The 17950-nt window shown below is 39.8% G+C and overlaps 1 protein-coding gene across 6 annotated transcripts in view; it reads right to left on the bottom strand.

The window, feature by feature from the left end:
• Positions 1 to 17950, bottom strand: part of LOC311252866 (uncharacterized protein) — a 146231-nt gene that overhangs the window by 61561 nt on the left and 66720 nt on the right. Inside the window, exon 3 of one of the 6 annotated variants that reach the window (XR_014621591.1) lies at positions 6346 to 6421. The exons of the other annotated variants lie outside the window; for them this stretch is intronic. The gene's annotated coding sequence lies outside the window, so the exon portion shown is untranslated. Of the gene's footprint in view, positions 1 to 6345; positions 6422 to 17950 lie in introns of those variants that run through there. 6 annotated transcript variants of the gene reach the window in all.

Below are 17950 nucleotides of genomic sequence, written 5' to 3'. Positions count from 1 at the left end.
GGGGCACTCCTGACTTCTTTCTATGACTCTGTGGTGGCATCAGCCATTTTCTATGGTATAGTCTGCTGGAGCAGCAGCATTTCGGCAGCAGATAGGAAGAGACTTGATAAACTTATCAAGAAGGCCAGCTCCATCCTGGGATGCCCTCTTGACCCAGTGCAGGTGGTGGGAGACAGCAGGATGATGGCCAAGCTATCATCGCTGCTGGTGAAGGAGTCCCACCCCCTACAGGCCACTATCACAGCACTGGTCAGCTCCTTCAGTGACAGGCTGATACACCCCAAGTGTGTGAAGGAGAGGTATCGCAGGTCCTTCCTTCCTGCTGCTGTCAGAGTCTACAACCAGCACTGCTCCCAGTAGACCTCACTGTGCACTGTGCAATAAAAAAACTCTGCACATATCCACACACTTTCTGGTTTGCACAAATTGGACAATTTTTAATATCCATATTTATTATTTATTGTTTGTAAATAAAAATACCAACTGTTTAAACTTACACTGTCCATATTATAAATAATAAATACTATGTCATATTGTAAATACCAATTTCATATTGTAGATATTATGTATATACCAGTTAAATTCTATTTCTTATGTCTTATTATATTGTTTATTTTTTACTTTTATTACTGTTTAAGTGTGATACTGTCCTTTGGCTGTTGTGACAAAGAAATTTCCCCATTTGCGGGACAAATAAAGGAATTCTGATTCTGATTCTGACTCCACCATTGCTGAATCCATTACGCTCTTAAACCTGCATCCCAATGTAGCCACCAGGAAACAAACTAAGATCTTGTCTAGAACTTCCTTATAATTTACCACAGACCCGTAGGGCGCTGCTAAAGTCAAAACCATTAAACATTAAATCTGAGTAAAGCCCTTCAAGAGTGATTTCCTCACAGTAGTTTGATTCTGTTGTTCTAAAAGAGAGTCAAGTGGCACACCTTGTCACCGGGGTAATTTAAGGTCCATGTCTGCAGCTTTTGACCCTGGATCAGTCGTTCTATCACAGTCACACAGCCACAGGGCAGTTTAGCAACATGTTACTGACAAGGTCACTGTACAAAATTCTGTTATAGAGGAGCAGAGATCAAGACATCATAGCCTGAAAATCACTGAACTGTACCAGCATGTTACATGTACTGAACATGGCTGTAAAAGAAAAACAAAAAGGTGAGGAGGATCGCTTGAGCATCAGATCTGTGTCATGCTAGCTGTTATGTTGTAAAATTAAAGTGTTGCTGGAGGAGAATCCATTCCTTTTATTTATTTCCTGAAACAGCGTACATCTCTTTTAAATGCAAGCTAAATGTTACCTCTAAACATGTCATTCCAAGCCTTTTTTGTCTACTTTACCTCTACAGTCCGAGAATAATTGAGGTACCCCTTCATTGAGACCAACCATCATTTGATACAGTTGAAATGTTAATGTTTAGGTCTATTCAATCAAGTTTGAAGTCTTACTACTACCACTTACCATTCAGAATGGCAGATGCTACACGTTTCAACCATTTATCCAGCATTTTTGCTATTAAGTGTTTATTCAATACTTTCAAACCAAGGGGAAAAGGGTGCTCGGGGGAAGGTGAAAAGGGTAGTGGCAAGGGGCCCTGCATTGATCCGTACCTCTTAAGAAATCAATCAAATCAGTCGAATAAAGTCCAGCCACAAGCTAGTAACCAAAGTTCCTAGTATATCAGCATCAATGCCTTCCCTGAAGAGGAAGCAGGAAGTGTCCCTGCACGGCAGGGCCAAGGGGAATGGTGAGAGTACACAGCCAAGGAAAGAGAGGAGTGATGGGTAGATGCCAAAAGTGACTTGGCCTGGGGCTTGTAACTGAGGACACATGGGCACTGGAAGGGCTGGAAGGGGCAGTCAAGTTAGAAGTTAAAAAAGATGAAGAGTTTAGGTGTTATGAGAGTGGCAAAAAGTTAGCTTTAGAGGTGGTAATGTCAAGGCATTAACAGGAGATTGATAGGCTCATCAAGAAGTGAAGGTAACTTCGAAAACAATGGAGGAAGAAAGGTTATTTAGAAGATGACAATGCCTAGTGATACTGTAGGTCGAAAACATCCTTCAATATAAGTACTTGGCTTTCAAAGCTCACTTAACTTTTGGTGCATCAATTGTGTATTAATAATCTATTTAAACCATTTATCCAATACTTTAAGCTAACTACATCAGGCATTTATCCAAACGCTTCCATTACTTTTAGCTATCTATTTCAACAACTTACCAATACCTTTGGCCATTTCAATCATTTATCCAATTCTTTAACTAACTCCTACGTCAATCATTCTCCATTACTTTTAGCTAACTAAATAAATGTGCACCCGTTTTTCCATTAACTAACAATTGCAACCATTTATCCTTTACTATTTGTGGACTATTTCAACTATTTATTCAATTCTAGTCAACCATTCCATCTATTTTTACATTTCTTTAACGTTACTTTTAGATAATATTTATTAGAATATATACATTTTAAAAGTCCTTATATAAAGGGCCATGACCAGTCTGAATTCTGTTGCAGTAGGTGGAGAATATCTCATTGTGGAGCCAAACTGTGCTCGCTTGACTCCTGCAGTATTTTTGCTCCATCCACAAGCGTCAGTGTTTAGAAGAAAAATCAATTTTTGCATTAATCACAATGTCAGAAATTACAAGGAATGGCTTTTTAACTACTTGGCTGAGAGACACTGAGTTTTTTGCGAGAATAAACTAATTTTGTTTGCACTGTATAATACTTAGACAGAAGTCCCTGTAGTATTAGAGTGTGACATGCAGAATAAATGGAAGAAGCGAGAATTTCACAATGACTTCTATTGTATAACCTCATTTAACAATGAGGTTTGCCATACATGATTTATAGATTCTAAATGTATGAGAAAAGGGAGATGGGATGTGCTGTGCTCTATATTGTTATTCAGACTAAAAAAGATATGCATGAGTAAAACAAGGATGTGGATTTAAATAAAAAAGAGAAAAAACAGTGAGGTACTGTAAAAGGGCAAAAGATGGACTAGATAAATCCACTGTCGTCTCTCTCACACACCTCCGTGCTGTTGTTCATTTGTCTCAATTAGTGAGCATCCATTCAGGTTGTACAGTCTGTAAATTCATCCCGCCCACCCTTCTATTCGCTTTACCATTTCTATTTTTCCTCACTCTGCCTCTTTCGTCATTCATTTAGTTTTAATTTTCAAGTTGAGTGGCACAAATGTCTTGTATTGCCTAAACACAATTACTGAGAGAATCACAGCGGTGAAAAAAGGATAAATATGATGATTACTGAATGAAAGTCAAAACATATCCTGCATATTCTGATTTAATTAATAAAGAACTCATCGAGGGGCCAGTATCAGACATCACAGGGCTGCGGCTGAATAAATGTACCTCAGAAGATGGCAGTCTGCCACACTCTGCAGCTAAAATAAGAATCACCTTAATCCTCAAGTATAATAACTGCAGCAATTTTACTTGGTGACATTGATGCAGAAACATATTGACACAGTTCACTACAAATGGACTCGCATGGAAGCAGGGCACCAAGTCCTCACATAAAGTGCAAAAGGGACACAGCCTTTAATGTTCCACTGATATTTGCATTTCATTGTGAATCGTCACTGTAAAAAGTAATGGTACATCTGAGCTGCGTGGTGCACTGAATGACTGCAGCTGTGGTGCAGGGAGTGGCCATTAAACCGAAAAACCAGTTACTCTCCTGAAAAGGTATTAGATCTTAGAGCATTAGATTTTATTCATTTATACTTTTTTATGAAATTTATCATGCGTTTTCTGGTGATGGTTTTAAATTGGGTGCCCGAGCAATTGCAGAAAAATGTTCCGCTGCTCGTTCCCTCTCCTGCTCTTTCTCTCTGTAATGAAAAACAGAAGCAGCGGCAGCTGGGTGGTCAACTGTTGTCCTTCACATCCCAGTGACCAGCTCACACCGATCACCAGGTATTACTTTATCAAGGTTTGACACAAGCACACACACGCAGAAGGAGACACAGTTTTGAACACCTGTACAATACAACAGCATTACAGATGATTGTGTTATACAGTTAACAACTGGAAAAATATATACCACTATAAGATAACACTACATGCATCAGAGTGGAAGTATTTGCTGCAGTTTCCATCCCCCGTACAATGTAATGCCTCCACAACTCTGCTATAGGGCCCGACCGATTTATCGGCGAGCCGATTTAATCGGCTGATTATAGCCCGTTTGAGACTAATCGGTAATCGGCCAAAACTCGCCGATTGTCGCCGATATTTTCAGAAATAAAATGCAGGGAATAAGACTTGGTTTTACTTTGAAAATGTTCCCCCATTTGAAAAGATCCCCCGACATTAGGCTATTTCTCCTGTAGAGGGCGCACCGACCTCATGACAAACTCCATCCACTATCCACTAACCACATCACAGCACAGCCGAGTGACTGATCTGGAGCAGGCAGCGGCAGGGACGCATGGAGGAGAGTGGTCCGCCTCAACGGTAAATAAAACAATAAGTCAACAAGTTTCAATTCAACCCACTTCACGATGTTCCCCGCTGTGTTGGTCTCGATCACGCCGAGTTCACGTGTAAGCACTATGTAATATGCAAGCTAAAGTTAGAATTAGCCATCTGCTATTAGCCTTGCTACACATATTAGCCGTGCCAGTAACGGTAGAATAAACATAACAGTACACATTACGTAATCGACTAGCTACTTCTCTCACTGAGGCAGCTGCATGTCTCCAGATAAGACCGGAGCAAACTGAGCCATCGAGTGACACACAAACACAAGGGGGATCTGCTGCACTGGTGATTTGAAACTTTGAAACTCACAGCACCATGTACATACCGGTGTGTATCTATCGCGAGTCCCGTTCATCTTGTCCGGCGCGGCTTCCGTAGTGTAATCGGCTGCGAGGGAGACTCACGTGAATGCGGAGCGTGCCTCCGTGTAAACATAGCATAGTGACTGTTTAGGCTAGAAAAATGTACTAAATGACGTCGTTTCGAGTAAACTCTGGATGTCGCCACCTCAGGACACTTGGATTGCAGCGGACGAGCAGTATGGAGGAATATTACGGAGTTTTTGTGTAGTTTTATGGACATTTTCTCCCGGTCGCCACTTAGGCTCGTTATATGGATTATCGTTGCCGGAGAGTACCCCCGCGAGTCTCCAGCTGCACTTTGAGGAATAAGAAACTACACCGGACTTATCACCAGCAAGTGGGTGAGTCGATAATGACTGAATTTTGTTTTAGAGTGAACTATTCCTTTAATTGAGGTTAGTGTTTTAGGCTCTACAGGGCATTTTAGCATCTTTCAGCTCATTGTTTTGGTTTTACATCCAAACCTTCACCCTCATCATTCCCAATAATGTAATTTCCTGTTGCAGCTGTTTTTACCAAAAGCTAAAAAAAAGAACAACTCTACACCACTTGCCTTACTGAGTTAGCGACTTACTGGTCAACATGATGAAGCATTTAGCCGCTAAACAGTCGCATACTTGTCTAAATAGTTGCTAGAGACTTTAAGGAGACGACTCAAAGCTTAACCTGAAAAGGAAAGTGGATATTGGAGATATACTCATCAGATAGCAAGAACTGCAACTCCAAATGAAGCTAATGTTGCTCTGTGATTGCTTGATGTGTAGAACAGCAACTGTTTGCTAAGAATTTCACAATGTCAGCCTCACCATGTCAACTTTTTAAAGAAACAATATGTCAGTGTGTTTACAGCTTGTTTCTGCTGCCCCCAAGTGGCCAAAAACATTACACAATGAGGGAAACATTGCAGTTATAGCAAAAAGACTGTGCTGAAGGTATGGAGGGCATATAAACCTAGGCTGAGGTGGACAAAGGATTGACATAGTATGGCAGGTCTGTGAAGGGCTGCAAACTAAAATATCTGTTTTCAGATGACGAGCAACATTTATTTGTTATCATTAAAAAATGACCTCAACCTGTCTTCTCAAACTCAGTCAACTTAAAGTTTTGAAACAGCCCAGACACTAACTTCTTTTAAATTGAACAAATTATTTGATTTTACAGAGTGCAGATTCATCCACCTGCCTAACCTTCACAGTCTTCCTTCCAGGCTGTAAATCAGAAGGTGATCAAATGTCAAATACAAACTTACATTAATTCTTATGAATACTGTTTGGAAACAGATGGAAAGATACAAACATCCACATCAAATGTCTTCATCAATACACCCATCTCCAGCCAGATTGGCGATAAAATGAGCTGGCCGAAAGAAACATGGAATGAGTTGAATTCACCCTCGTCATTGAAATAAATCAAGCAGTGGAGCTAATTATAAGGATAAAACACTCACCAACAGTAGCCCTCTTTCTGTTCTTTGTTTCTTGAAACACAGGCCAGTTGAAAAATCAACCTTGCTTCATGCCGCCTGATATCTGGGTATAAATGTGAACAGATCTGCAGTCATTTCTCAAAGCTATTTGGAATGATCAATGTGTGACTTTGCCCAGTGTAACTGATTCCAACAGGTGTCACTGCCTTTCATTTTTCTGGCCATGATATAATTGTAAATGAGATAAACATAATTGTCCCTCTAGGCTCACAGTGAAGCTGAATGTCTATTAATGCCCTATGGGGAAAGGAGAGTGTTTATGTATAGGGGTCTGTTTCCCCCCCGCAGATTATTCACATTCCTCTCAGCCCATTTCTCCCCTCGACACACCACAAGGCCATTTTTATTGTTTGTGTGTGTGTAAAGTGTGATATTGGTCATTAATATTTCATGCTCTCTGTCTGGGTGACTCCCTCCATGTACACAGAAGGCTTCTTGTGTGTTTGTGGTGTGAAACTGATGTCTTGGTCGCTTGTCACATCATTTGAGTTCCAACCTGACCTTTCACGTCCCCATTGGATGAAGCCCTCCAGGGATTAACCAATCACGGAGCCCCCGCTGAGCGCAGATTAAATCAGCCTCCCTGAGCTGCCAAGTGATCAGAGGCTATCCATCTCACACACAAACACACACACATGTTGTGATCAAGCTGTTTGAACCGACTGCATGTGTACGTGCGAGCGTGTAAGAACCGAGGAGGACAAAAGAGCCCATAAAGGCAACAAGTGACATCCCCTGCAGAACATAATGTCACACTTTACCACTCATTCTTTCCCTGTCGAGATATATTGGCTCTGTCTTCCCATGTGTCCTCTTTCTCAGTCCTTCTGAAAGCTTTTTTTTTTTTTAAATCGCAGTTTTGATTTGTGCTTTTTTAAATTGTAACCTGAAATTCAGGAAAAAAGGGTCAAACTATCAGGAAAGAGTTTTAACTCTTGGTTGAGGTCTAAAAGTATAAAATAAAACTAAAAATATACGAAGGCATTAATTAATTTATAAAATGTGACAAATTGATATTTCAGCTTTAATTTGCATTTGTATTTATTTACATTCGTATTAATTCAAGAATCTATTTACTTTCACAAGTAATTTTCCATTTTATTTATTCACTTATTCATTTTTAAATGTTTTTAGGGTTACCTATTTATTCCTGTATGTATTTCTCTATTATTTTCCTTTTGCATTTTACCCCTATTAATTCCCACAAACTTATTTATTTCTTTTGATAGACATTTATTTTCAATTAACAACACATTTTTGATTGATTTATTGATTGATTTATTTTGTGTGCATTTAATGGCATATTATTATATTATTTGAGTCATTTCTTTCATTCTTGATGTTGGCAGCCTCCATATAAACGTTGATGCACTGATAAAATAGTATGACAAAGTGCAATGGGAACAGACTTAAATGATGACATACATGAAGCATGTGAGCCTCAAGCTATTGCTCCACTGAACAGATCAAAATGTATCAGATTTGCGTGGTCTAAATTTAAAATGTGAAACAGACAGAAAATTCATGTTTACATCATGTTTTCTACATGGTCTCCTCTGTTTGAGATTGAGACTATCATTTTTTTTAATCACATCCTACTGGACCCTTTTCTTCTGCAATAATTAAATGTCACCCAACTGGAGTATTTGCGCCACCAACTGTTCATCTTGATGCACCCAACTCCTAATATTTGCATAACAAAAGTGAATGGAAATGTGCATTTATGTGAATGTTCTGTTGCCAGTTTTCTGGAGATTTGGTTCAAATTGATTCTGCAGTTGGACAGAAACCTAACTACAGTGATGGTAGAAGAGAAAACAACTGGGGCTGGGCGTCAAATCATGTTTTGAGCATCGACCAAAATGTGTCTGTAGATTGGATGCTGCTCCCCACTCAGCTGTGAAGGGGCCAATCACTGAATCAGCCAATCGGCCAATACGACTTCAGCACTCTGCCCGAACTATTGCAATGCTTCGTTATTTAAAATGATCTAGTCAAAGAATGACATTGTAAATCTTGCATTTAATTGTTTGATATGCTGTGTTTTTGTAGATACAGATTATGGAGAATATGAGTTTGACTTGGCACTAAAGGAAATCAAGATGTCAAACATTAGATATTTCATTTACTAAGTGAGCTTTCAGTAATCAAAACACAAAGCTAAAGTAATACTGTAAAGCTTATAGTATTAAACTGATACTACTGTAACAGACATTCATATAATTTTGACAGAAATCAAAAGAAAACAAATAGCATTTCTTTTTCATTTCTCCCTCACAGCTCGAAGATTTTAAGTCGCAAACCTGCTGGGTAATGTTAAAATAAGTAAAATGTCTGCAAACACATGGTGCTTTGATTAAGTGATCTGTATTTTCTGAACTATTAGATTTAGTGTTTTGCCTTTTGTATATAAGGACAACATAGAAGCTTCGCCTTTCTGCAAACTGCTCAGTGGGGGTTCCCAACATGAACCACGGAGTGACAGTCACTGCACACCGCCGCACAAACCTGCAGCATTTCGCCGCACCCCCTGACTTTGGTCTGAATGTACTCTAAGAAGATGCATTTATTTGTAAGCCTAATGGTACTTGATGAAATCTAACGGGCACACTCTTCTAGGAAATAACAGTAAAGCCATTTAAAAAGAAAAATCGCAAGGGTATTTAACAGCATTGCATTTGTTGTTAAAAAGGTACACAAGATAAAATTGAGCCTCCGGCAGCCACCTCTCCTCTGGCTCATTTCGTTGCTTTCTCTTCCTCTCCTATCCTCCCAGTTCTAATCCCTGTTATCTATTTGATTGACCAAACCCTTTAATCACATAGCTATCTCGAGGATGGAAATGGCAGTGGCTAGATAATTAGCTGCTAGATAATGGATGCCTTTTTTTCTTTCCAACAGCCATCCTCTCCTCCCTCGTTCGCTGGTCATTCCTGGAACAAGTTTATAGTTAATTGACTATTCATCACGAGCCATCTGATGCTTGCCGAGAGTTGCTTTCGCCAACATTCTCCACTTTTACCTCCCTGCATACAGATACCCGAGCACAAAATGGGAGGGAATGAGCAAGAACACTCAGGGTGAGCTTTACACACAAGTAAGTACAAACTCAGAAAGTGACATGCATGTGCATCAGCATAAACAGTCACATACAGGATGGCTCATCTAGATTCAGGTAAGCATGCCGAATGCAATTTAGTCAGGTTAGAGCTTGATTATGTGGTAAACAATGCAAAATTAATCAAAGACAAGGCAGTGCTACATGGAACGTGTGAGGGTGTTTAACCTTTGACAAACAGACAAAGCACAGATTGTGTGACCTTTGTCAAAGACACCAACTCAGAAAACATACAGTGAAAGTTAATGTGAAGGTTTACTTGCATTTTGCATATGGGCACTGGTTGAGTTGAACATTATCTTAAAATCAGCTATGTGCTGATTATTTGTAACCTGCTTGTGTTATACTTTATCTTTGATATTTTTAACAATGGACTGCCTGCTGAATTGTCTTTCTGCCTGAAGAAGAAACAAGAAGGAAAAATGTACCATCTACTAAACACTTTTCATAATGAGCATTAGATATATATCTAAGTTGAATTTCAGTCATTGATCTTCTTTTAGTCATGCTGACCAGCTATCAGCTACCTTCCCTGAAAGGCAGTCTGCTCTTATGTTCTTTTCCACATATTGTTGTAGCCTTTCCCCCCTTATTAGAAGGTTTATTTTAAGTTCTCCTTGCCTACATGAGGTGAATGACTGGTTTTGTGTTTGTTTTGTGTCGGTATATTCATTTTTATATTGGTTTTGTGCTGATATGGTTGGTTTTGTTGTGCTCTAATGTGGTATGATTGGTTTTATGTTTGTATTTGTGTTGGGTTGTTCCATTTCATGTTGGCTTGGGGCACTTAAGGTTGGTTTTGGGTAGGTATGGTTGGTTTTGTTCTGCTTTTATGATGGCAGGGTAGGTTTTATGTCAGTTTGGTACATTTTGTATTACTTCTATGTTGAATGATTGATTTTATTTTCGTTTTTGTGTTGGTATGTTCAGTTTCATGTTGGTTTTATGCTACTTTTGTGTTGGTTTTGCCCTCTTATGGTTGTTGTTTTTTTCCTGGTATATTTGGTATCATTAGTTTTGTTTTGGTTCCATTTTATATTGCGAGTTATATGTTGGTTTGATTGTTTTTTATAGCACTTCTGTGTGGTGTGGTCAGTTTTATGTTAGTTTGGGGTTGGTTTTGTGCTCTCATGGTTGGTTTTGAGTTGATATAGTTGGTTTTTATTTTGGTTGTTTGAAAAGTGTTTAAATGTATTTAAATGTATTTAAAAGGTGTTATAAATGTCCGTCTTCATCAAAAGTTTTCCGTCCATGCCTCTTGTTCAGCTGCAGTCCACCACATACAGCAAAGTATTGGTGGGCCATTACAGAAAAACAAGTACCCAGCATTTTCCACCATCCTGGGGATAAAATTTCACACATTTCGCTGCACATCGGGTCTGTTGGGTCCTTACACATGCACTTATCACATTTGTGGAGTGATTCTGGAGTCTATATTATGGGCTTGCATTATAAATCAGTCAGAGGAGAGAAAATGAATTATTTAGGGACATACCATAAATTTACTCAGGTAAAGACCCCTAAAATAGGTCTGGTGATGACACTGGGTTGCAGGAAGTCTTTTTCTAATCAGGGGACCAAGGCATTACCCAGTGATCCTTCATCAGAAACCTGCATTTCCCGCCATCAGGCAAACAGAATGACATTCGCATTTTTCCTCCAATTAAAGTACGAGACTCCGTGGATAGCTACAGGATAAATTGCCTCCTAATCGGGCAGGTGGGCTGCGAGGACTCTGGGCGTCAGAAGGCTTTAGATCATTCCATTTATTACCAAGTTGATTTAATCAGCGCTGCCCACTGATTTGATGAATTGCTCTAATAAGCCGCTTGGTGAATTGTTCATCTTGGGGGAAAGAACCGGCATTCAAAAAGTCTTTGAAATACTGCCAAAATGGATAAATAAATATATATAAGTAACAGTGGGTATTTCATGTGAAAGCAACATACGGAAATAAGTGCTGAAAAAGGTGTGATTATAAAAGAGAAAAAAGGTGTGAACATGTGAGAGATTGAAATAAGGACAGCGGAAAGTGAGAAGTGGACCTCCTCGCAAAAACTTTCTTTTGTTAAGAACTGGAGTTAAAGTAATTGGTGATTATCATCTGAACATGCAAGTGAACAATACTCTGATCCGTCATCTTATTCTAAAGCTATTCAGGTGTGTTCAGACTTCACATACCTCGCTATTTTATTTACATTCATTTAACACTACGCAGCAAAAACAATATTTTTTGCATTTGAGAACACGGTGATTGCAATTTTTACTTTCGAAGTTGAAACTGACGAGAACAAACAGAAAACAAAGAACCTACATACAGTGTGTGTACTGGTGTCAATTAAACTTCACTAAGGTTGTGATCAAAACACACCGGTGCGGCAGCTCGTTAACTTCACTCCATCATCCAATTTATTACCACAGAAAACAGCAAAGGACAGTATGGCCAAGGTTTCATGCTCCAAATACTCTTTTTTCATGCCTAATTTACACATACAGATGATTAATGAAACAGTAGTTGTTGTCACATGAGCTCCAGTGTGTGTGTGTGTGTGTGTGTGTGTGTGTGTGTGTGTGTGTGTGTGTGTGTATGTGTGTGATGCTCTGGCACTAAAACAACCCCACACACTGCAGTGAGAACTCATGCAGAGAGAAAGTAGTGTGGTGTGGTAGAGGTCTGTCCCATCTGCCTTTAACACAGATGTACACACACACACACACACACACAAAAACATAAATGAGTCATTTATTCGATAGGAAGCTTTGTTTTGCAGTTAGCTCCTGTATTTATCTAATCCAATATTTCTTTTGAGCCAAACCGTTTGTCAAGTTGACAAAATTAATTTTCTATTTGATCCATTTTTTTTATAGCAAATATAATTAAAGTTGCAGCCTTCATTTACAGTAATTAATTATGCATGTGCTCTTTCTCTTTGAAAGAATGCATTCTGTCCATGTTTGTTCACATGGGGAGTGTTTAGATTTGCTATTTGTCCTCGTTAATCAGACTAATGTGAGTCTTTGCAGGATTATTGTTACCTTGGAATACACTGACATTGTGTGCTTGTGTGTGTATTATTAAGAACCTTTCAACAATGCCGAAAACCTGTGTTTATCTCATCTAATCATAATTAAACGTTGCATTAAAACATGTTAGCCTCCAGTAAAACAAGATTCTTAACCTGTTACAACCAGTTTGATTTTGATTTGATTGGTCATCTGTGTAGTGACGATGCTGCAGCCACTGAAAGCCCCTCTCAAGTTGTTAGGTACTCGTGATGATGCAGGACTACAGTCCTGAAAAGTGGAGGCAAGAAGATGAGCAAGTGAGGAAGTAGGGCAAGTAAAGGGGGAAGTCTTGTACCAAGTTGAGTGAAAGTTTGAAGCGTATTTCTTCTTCTTGGGACTTGTTTCATCTATTTACAGAGGGTTTAAGCGAGTGTAGGGACAAGTGACAAACGTCAGGCAGGGTCGTTTGCGCTCGCTCGCGCTTAGGTTTCCACTGGTTTGGGTTGCCAGGTGCCACAACACACATCCCCCAAGAAACAGAGACACTCCTATTTGATTTGCATCACTATGAAATTGTGAGAAATAACCAATCAAGGGCACAGCGGGAGAAAAGGTTAAAATAGGGAGAGTACTGCGAAAACCAGGAGCGTTGGCAGATATGGACATGCATGTATTAGGAGGTGATGCTTCCCCTCACCAATACGGTGGCTGCATTGGTGCATTGCTCCAATAAAGAGCAGAGGCCAATGCGGTATTTAATATACAGTATGTTCTCCCCTGACTATACCCCACAATGTCTACACTCTCTCTCAGTCCTGTGTTGCATTTGTTAAACAGCCTCAGAGAGAAGGTCCTTGCAGAATTTTTAAAGTTCCCTTCAATACAGTCAGGGTGCCATATTTTTCATTCAGAACAGCAATTTCACCAAAAGATGACATGTTTGCAGCTATGATTTTAATTGGGCTTCTACATTAACTGTCAGCCTCGTTGTGCATAAAATGTTGGAAAATACACTGCAGACCGGGCTAGTATTTCACAGTACAATGAACACGATTGCTGCTGGGTTCCTTTGTATTTTCACACTGTGTAATTTTATCACTGCGGAAAAGAAAATGTGTCATCGCTTCAATTGTATTTGACTTTGTTTTAAAATGCTGTGTAGAGATAACTGATGTAAACAGCATGGTGAATGTATATTCTTTTGGTAACGAGATGAGAAGCAATGACTGAGTGTATGCACACGCACTGCCAACGCGTGATGGAGATAATGTGCTCCGTGTAACAGATTCAGCCTTTGTTCCTCATTAGAGGGAGCACAATCAAAAAAAACAAAAAAAACATTCATTATCATTGAGTCTCAGTCAGAATGAACATAAAGCTGGTTTAAACAGGGAGATGGATTTTGATGCCATCTCGAATGTTGTTTTGATACCATCTTCACAAAGCACAGAATGTCCTGGGGGTAAGGTTTTTTTGTGAGCTGTGTTGAAGCCAGGATTGTCTTGGAGGGGGTAAAATGGACCCAGTAGAAGGGGGTCAATTCTTCCTCCAAGGGCAAGAAAAAACAATGCTGTGAAAACTGTACACTCAGTGAGTGCCACAGAACAAACTTTAAAGAGATGTGAGAAATGATATTTGCTTTATAGGCTTTGCCTGTTAATACGGATCAAGAATGGGGTGATCAAGGGTGACGTGAACCTTGTGATTAATACTTTATTCATCAACTTCAAAGATATTGATAATTCATCTGCATCCAGAAATCCATACCAATTAACGTTACTGTGATAATTCTTATCATTACATTAAAAAAGTGAAGTTATATTTAGTGGTAGCTGCTTTATATAGATGCTAACTCATGCTAAGACTGACTAACAAGTGAATGACAATTGAAGATTTACATCCAGCATAAATGGATTCCGTCTCCCTTTTGTTTGCTAAGCTGAACGTTGGCCAGTGACTGCTATTTCTAATCACTTACAAGAAATGTCCAAAAGTCCTTTGTAAGGTGACTAAAATAATTAATTTGATCTTCTCAAAAGCATAGCTGAGGAATTCTTACCATTTGCTTTTAGCTAGTGTTAGCGTCGGTAAAGCTAAATAATCTTTTTTTTACCAGTTCCATCTAGTCCTACCACAATGTTCTGTGATTGGCTAGTACTTGTTATCTCCACTCTTCCTTCTGAATGCATGAAAGCCATTGTAACATGTATATAACGTTGTGAAAGTGACTACGCCTGAAAACTGGGATATTTGTTTTTTGAGGAAGTCCGACATCCAATTGCAGAGTGTTGTACCCAAGCCCAGAGTTCATTTTCCAATCAGCTTCATGGGTGAGATTGAGTTGAATGCTGAGCTGAAGTCAACAAACAGCATTCTGATGTAGCTGTTCTTATCCTCTAGGTGTGTGAAGACTGAGTGGATGGTAGTGGATATGACATCATTCTGTGGATCTGTTGGTTTTTGAATGAAGACACTGCAGACAGGTACGATGGTGGCTGTCTGGGAATCGTCAGATATATTATCTGGACCAGCAGCTTTATTCATATTTACACTCAGCAGCATATTTCCTCTCTAAGAAGCCATCTTTGGCAGAGCATACATACATCAGTTTACAATGCACATTTACCAGCCAACAATTCATTTTGTAGTTTGGGTAAGTCATAAAATAAATGTTGATACAGCGTGTAAAATCTAAAAATAAGCAGCCTGTTAACAGCTTTGGTTCTGCCCTTGACTTTATTGGGGTCAGGTGGGCACGGAGTGGTTGCAGCGACAGGATGGATCATGTTTTAAGGGGGACATTGTGATAATGGCGTGCTCTGGTTCAAACCGTGTGTGGGGCTGACAGTGTAGCCAAAAGTCTATAAAAATACATGGCTGATGTGCTGACTGTGACACCATGACCCTGTTGAATAAATAACCACCATGAATGTAAATGTCGGCGTCTGACCTTGTCTCCGAGACGTAAGGAGACAGCAACTTCCTGTTTTAAGTGCATGGAGCCAATGCACTCAATTGATAATGTCACAGATGTTGCTGACCTTTCTAGTCAAACATGCTCGCTCTCACATGTCCACAGGTGGATGTGGAGGCATGCAGTCACATCCCTGCATGGATATGTACAGACATGGAAACAAATACACATGTGGGCGTCTGTCCTGCGGTTTCATTGTCTCTCCCTTTCTTTGTTCAGTGCAGCACGAGGCCTGGTGTCACCTGAACTCTCCCTAGCCTCTGACTGACACTGTACACAGACAGACAGACACCTTCGGGTACGTGAACACACTCTCACAGTGTGAAGTGACCTGAGTCACACTGAGAAGGTGGCATCGACATCAGAGTGTTGTGATGGGGGTTCTCGTCAGAGAGCCTGTTCTCACATCTGTCTCTGTTTTGACCTCTCCCTATGCTCTGAACTCTTCCCTGGCCACACACACACACACACACACACACACACACACACACACACACACACACACACACACACACACACACACACACACACACACACACACACACACACACACACACACACACACACACACAGCTGGCAGCAGAACCCATTAGAAATGACTGGACATGTCAGGAAGAGTTCTGGCACAGTCATAAAGAAAAACGACACTGCCCCGCACACAGCCCCATGCACATGAACATACGCACGATTCGTCTTCTTTGGACAATTTCAAGAGCAATTAGTCCGTCCATGCCACCAGGGTTAGGCAGCACGTCCGAATGTGCCCCAGAACCAGAGTAGAAACACTGCTAGCTAATGATGTGGAGCTGGCGGTAGGGTCGTCCATGACTTTGGTCAAGACTCGCTTAACATGCTTCCTCTCTCCTTTTATTCAAATGCAGGCTGAAGGTTTGTATTCACACCTAATTGACTCAACTCTTCCCGCTGGCTGTGTCGTGTCCACTGTCATGTGTCATGGACGGTACAAAAAAGTCGAGCCTTTTGTTTCGCTCATTATATGGAAAACAAGCATAAAACACATTCTTGGAAAAGCTAATAAGGCATACATTGACATTAAATATCTTGTATAAAGTAAAAAAAATACATAAATGAAGCATAAAATGTACCTTCAGAGAATCCTACAGGTTCCAGTTAGTGTGGCCTATTAACGTTAATGGCTGGTGGTCATTGTCGACTTCACTGACATCAGGAACAGGCAAAGTTCAGGTACATCATTATAGCATCAGAGACGTATGACAGCAAACCTGGAAATTAAACTTAGTGGGAAAAAAGACTGCCAATCCATCTTTGGGACTTAAGAGGAAACTGTTTTAAAAAAAGAAGCAAGGTCGTGGTTTTAATCAATTAATTTATAGAAGACCATCATGCCTGCTCGGCCTGAGACACCTACTGTATGTCAAAGATTTCACATTTATAACAAATTGGTGAACAGTTAAGATTTTTTGGAGCTTTCAAAGAATCCAAGCATCAGCAAGGATTCTGCTTAGAGACACTTATTTAATACATGACACCTGGATTTTAGTCAAATCAACAACACCAAATAATTGGACCTTAAATTGGAGGTTAAGCATGAGGGTATTATTACCACATTAATATTGTAAATATTAAAATTCTGAGTTTGAATTTCTTCTCCAAAACTGCATAGTGCCCCTTTAAAATCAGCTATCATGAAGTTAGCATTGCCATTTTAACATTGTTAGCATGCTGACATTAGTATTGAGCTCAAGGCAAAGCTTTACCTGAGTAGTGCCTCACGGAGCCACTACCATGGCTGTAGATTCTCACTCTTGTTTATCAGACATTGTTTTAAAAAGGGTAAAATGTTGCTTTCCACTGAGTTTCACTCGGGTCAGGAACTGTAGCTGCATCCCCCCCAGCACCCCTCATTCTGCCCCAGTGCACACTAGTCATTGAAAAATACATGTTTTGATAATATTGATGATAAATAATTCATCTTCAATAAATATTCTAATAGTTATCTAAATTATCTAAAATATTAACCAAACGTTAATTATAAATGTAATGAGGTTATACATATAATTATGTTCTAATATGATTAATGCTCCAGTGGAGAGCAGGCACGAAGGGATTCACGAGGGACCTGAAGCTCAACACTTTCAATTACTTTATGTTTTATACACTTTCCTCAATCCAGCCTGTTTATTTGCAGTCTGGCAAAGGCACCAGACGTTTATATTTGGCACCACCTGAGAAATCCCACCAAGCTAAAAAAAACACAATTTTATTAAAAAATTTACATACTAATTGAAGCGACATAAAAGGGTTGACAGACACCTCAGCCCTTAGTGGTGCATTGGAGATTAAGACCTCAGGAAGCGAGCTGTGGAAAAGTCTGCTCTTCCCTCTCCCCGATGTGCGCGCCGCATCCTTCAAGATGAACGGCGAGAGCGCTTACCGCTTGTTGTGTCACATAAGTCACATACCGGCTACACGTGTCAAAAACCTTGGCACAT

The sequence above is a fragment of the Pagrus pagrus genome (assembly GCF_965226575.1).
Source record: "Pagrus pagrus genome assembly, chromosome: 23".
NCBI lineage: Eukaryota > Metazoa > Chordata > Actinopteri > Spariformes > Sparidae > Pagrus > Pagrus pagrus.
This window is presented reverse-complemented; position numbering and strand designations above follow the sequence as displayed.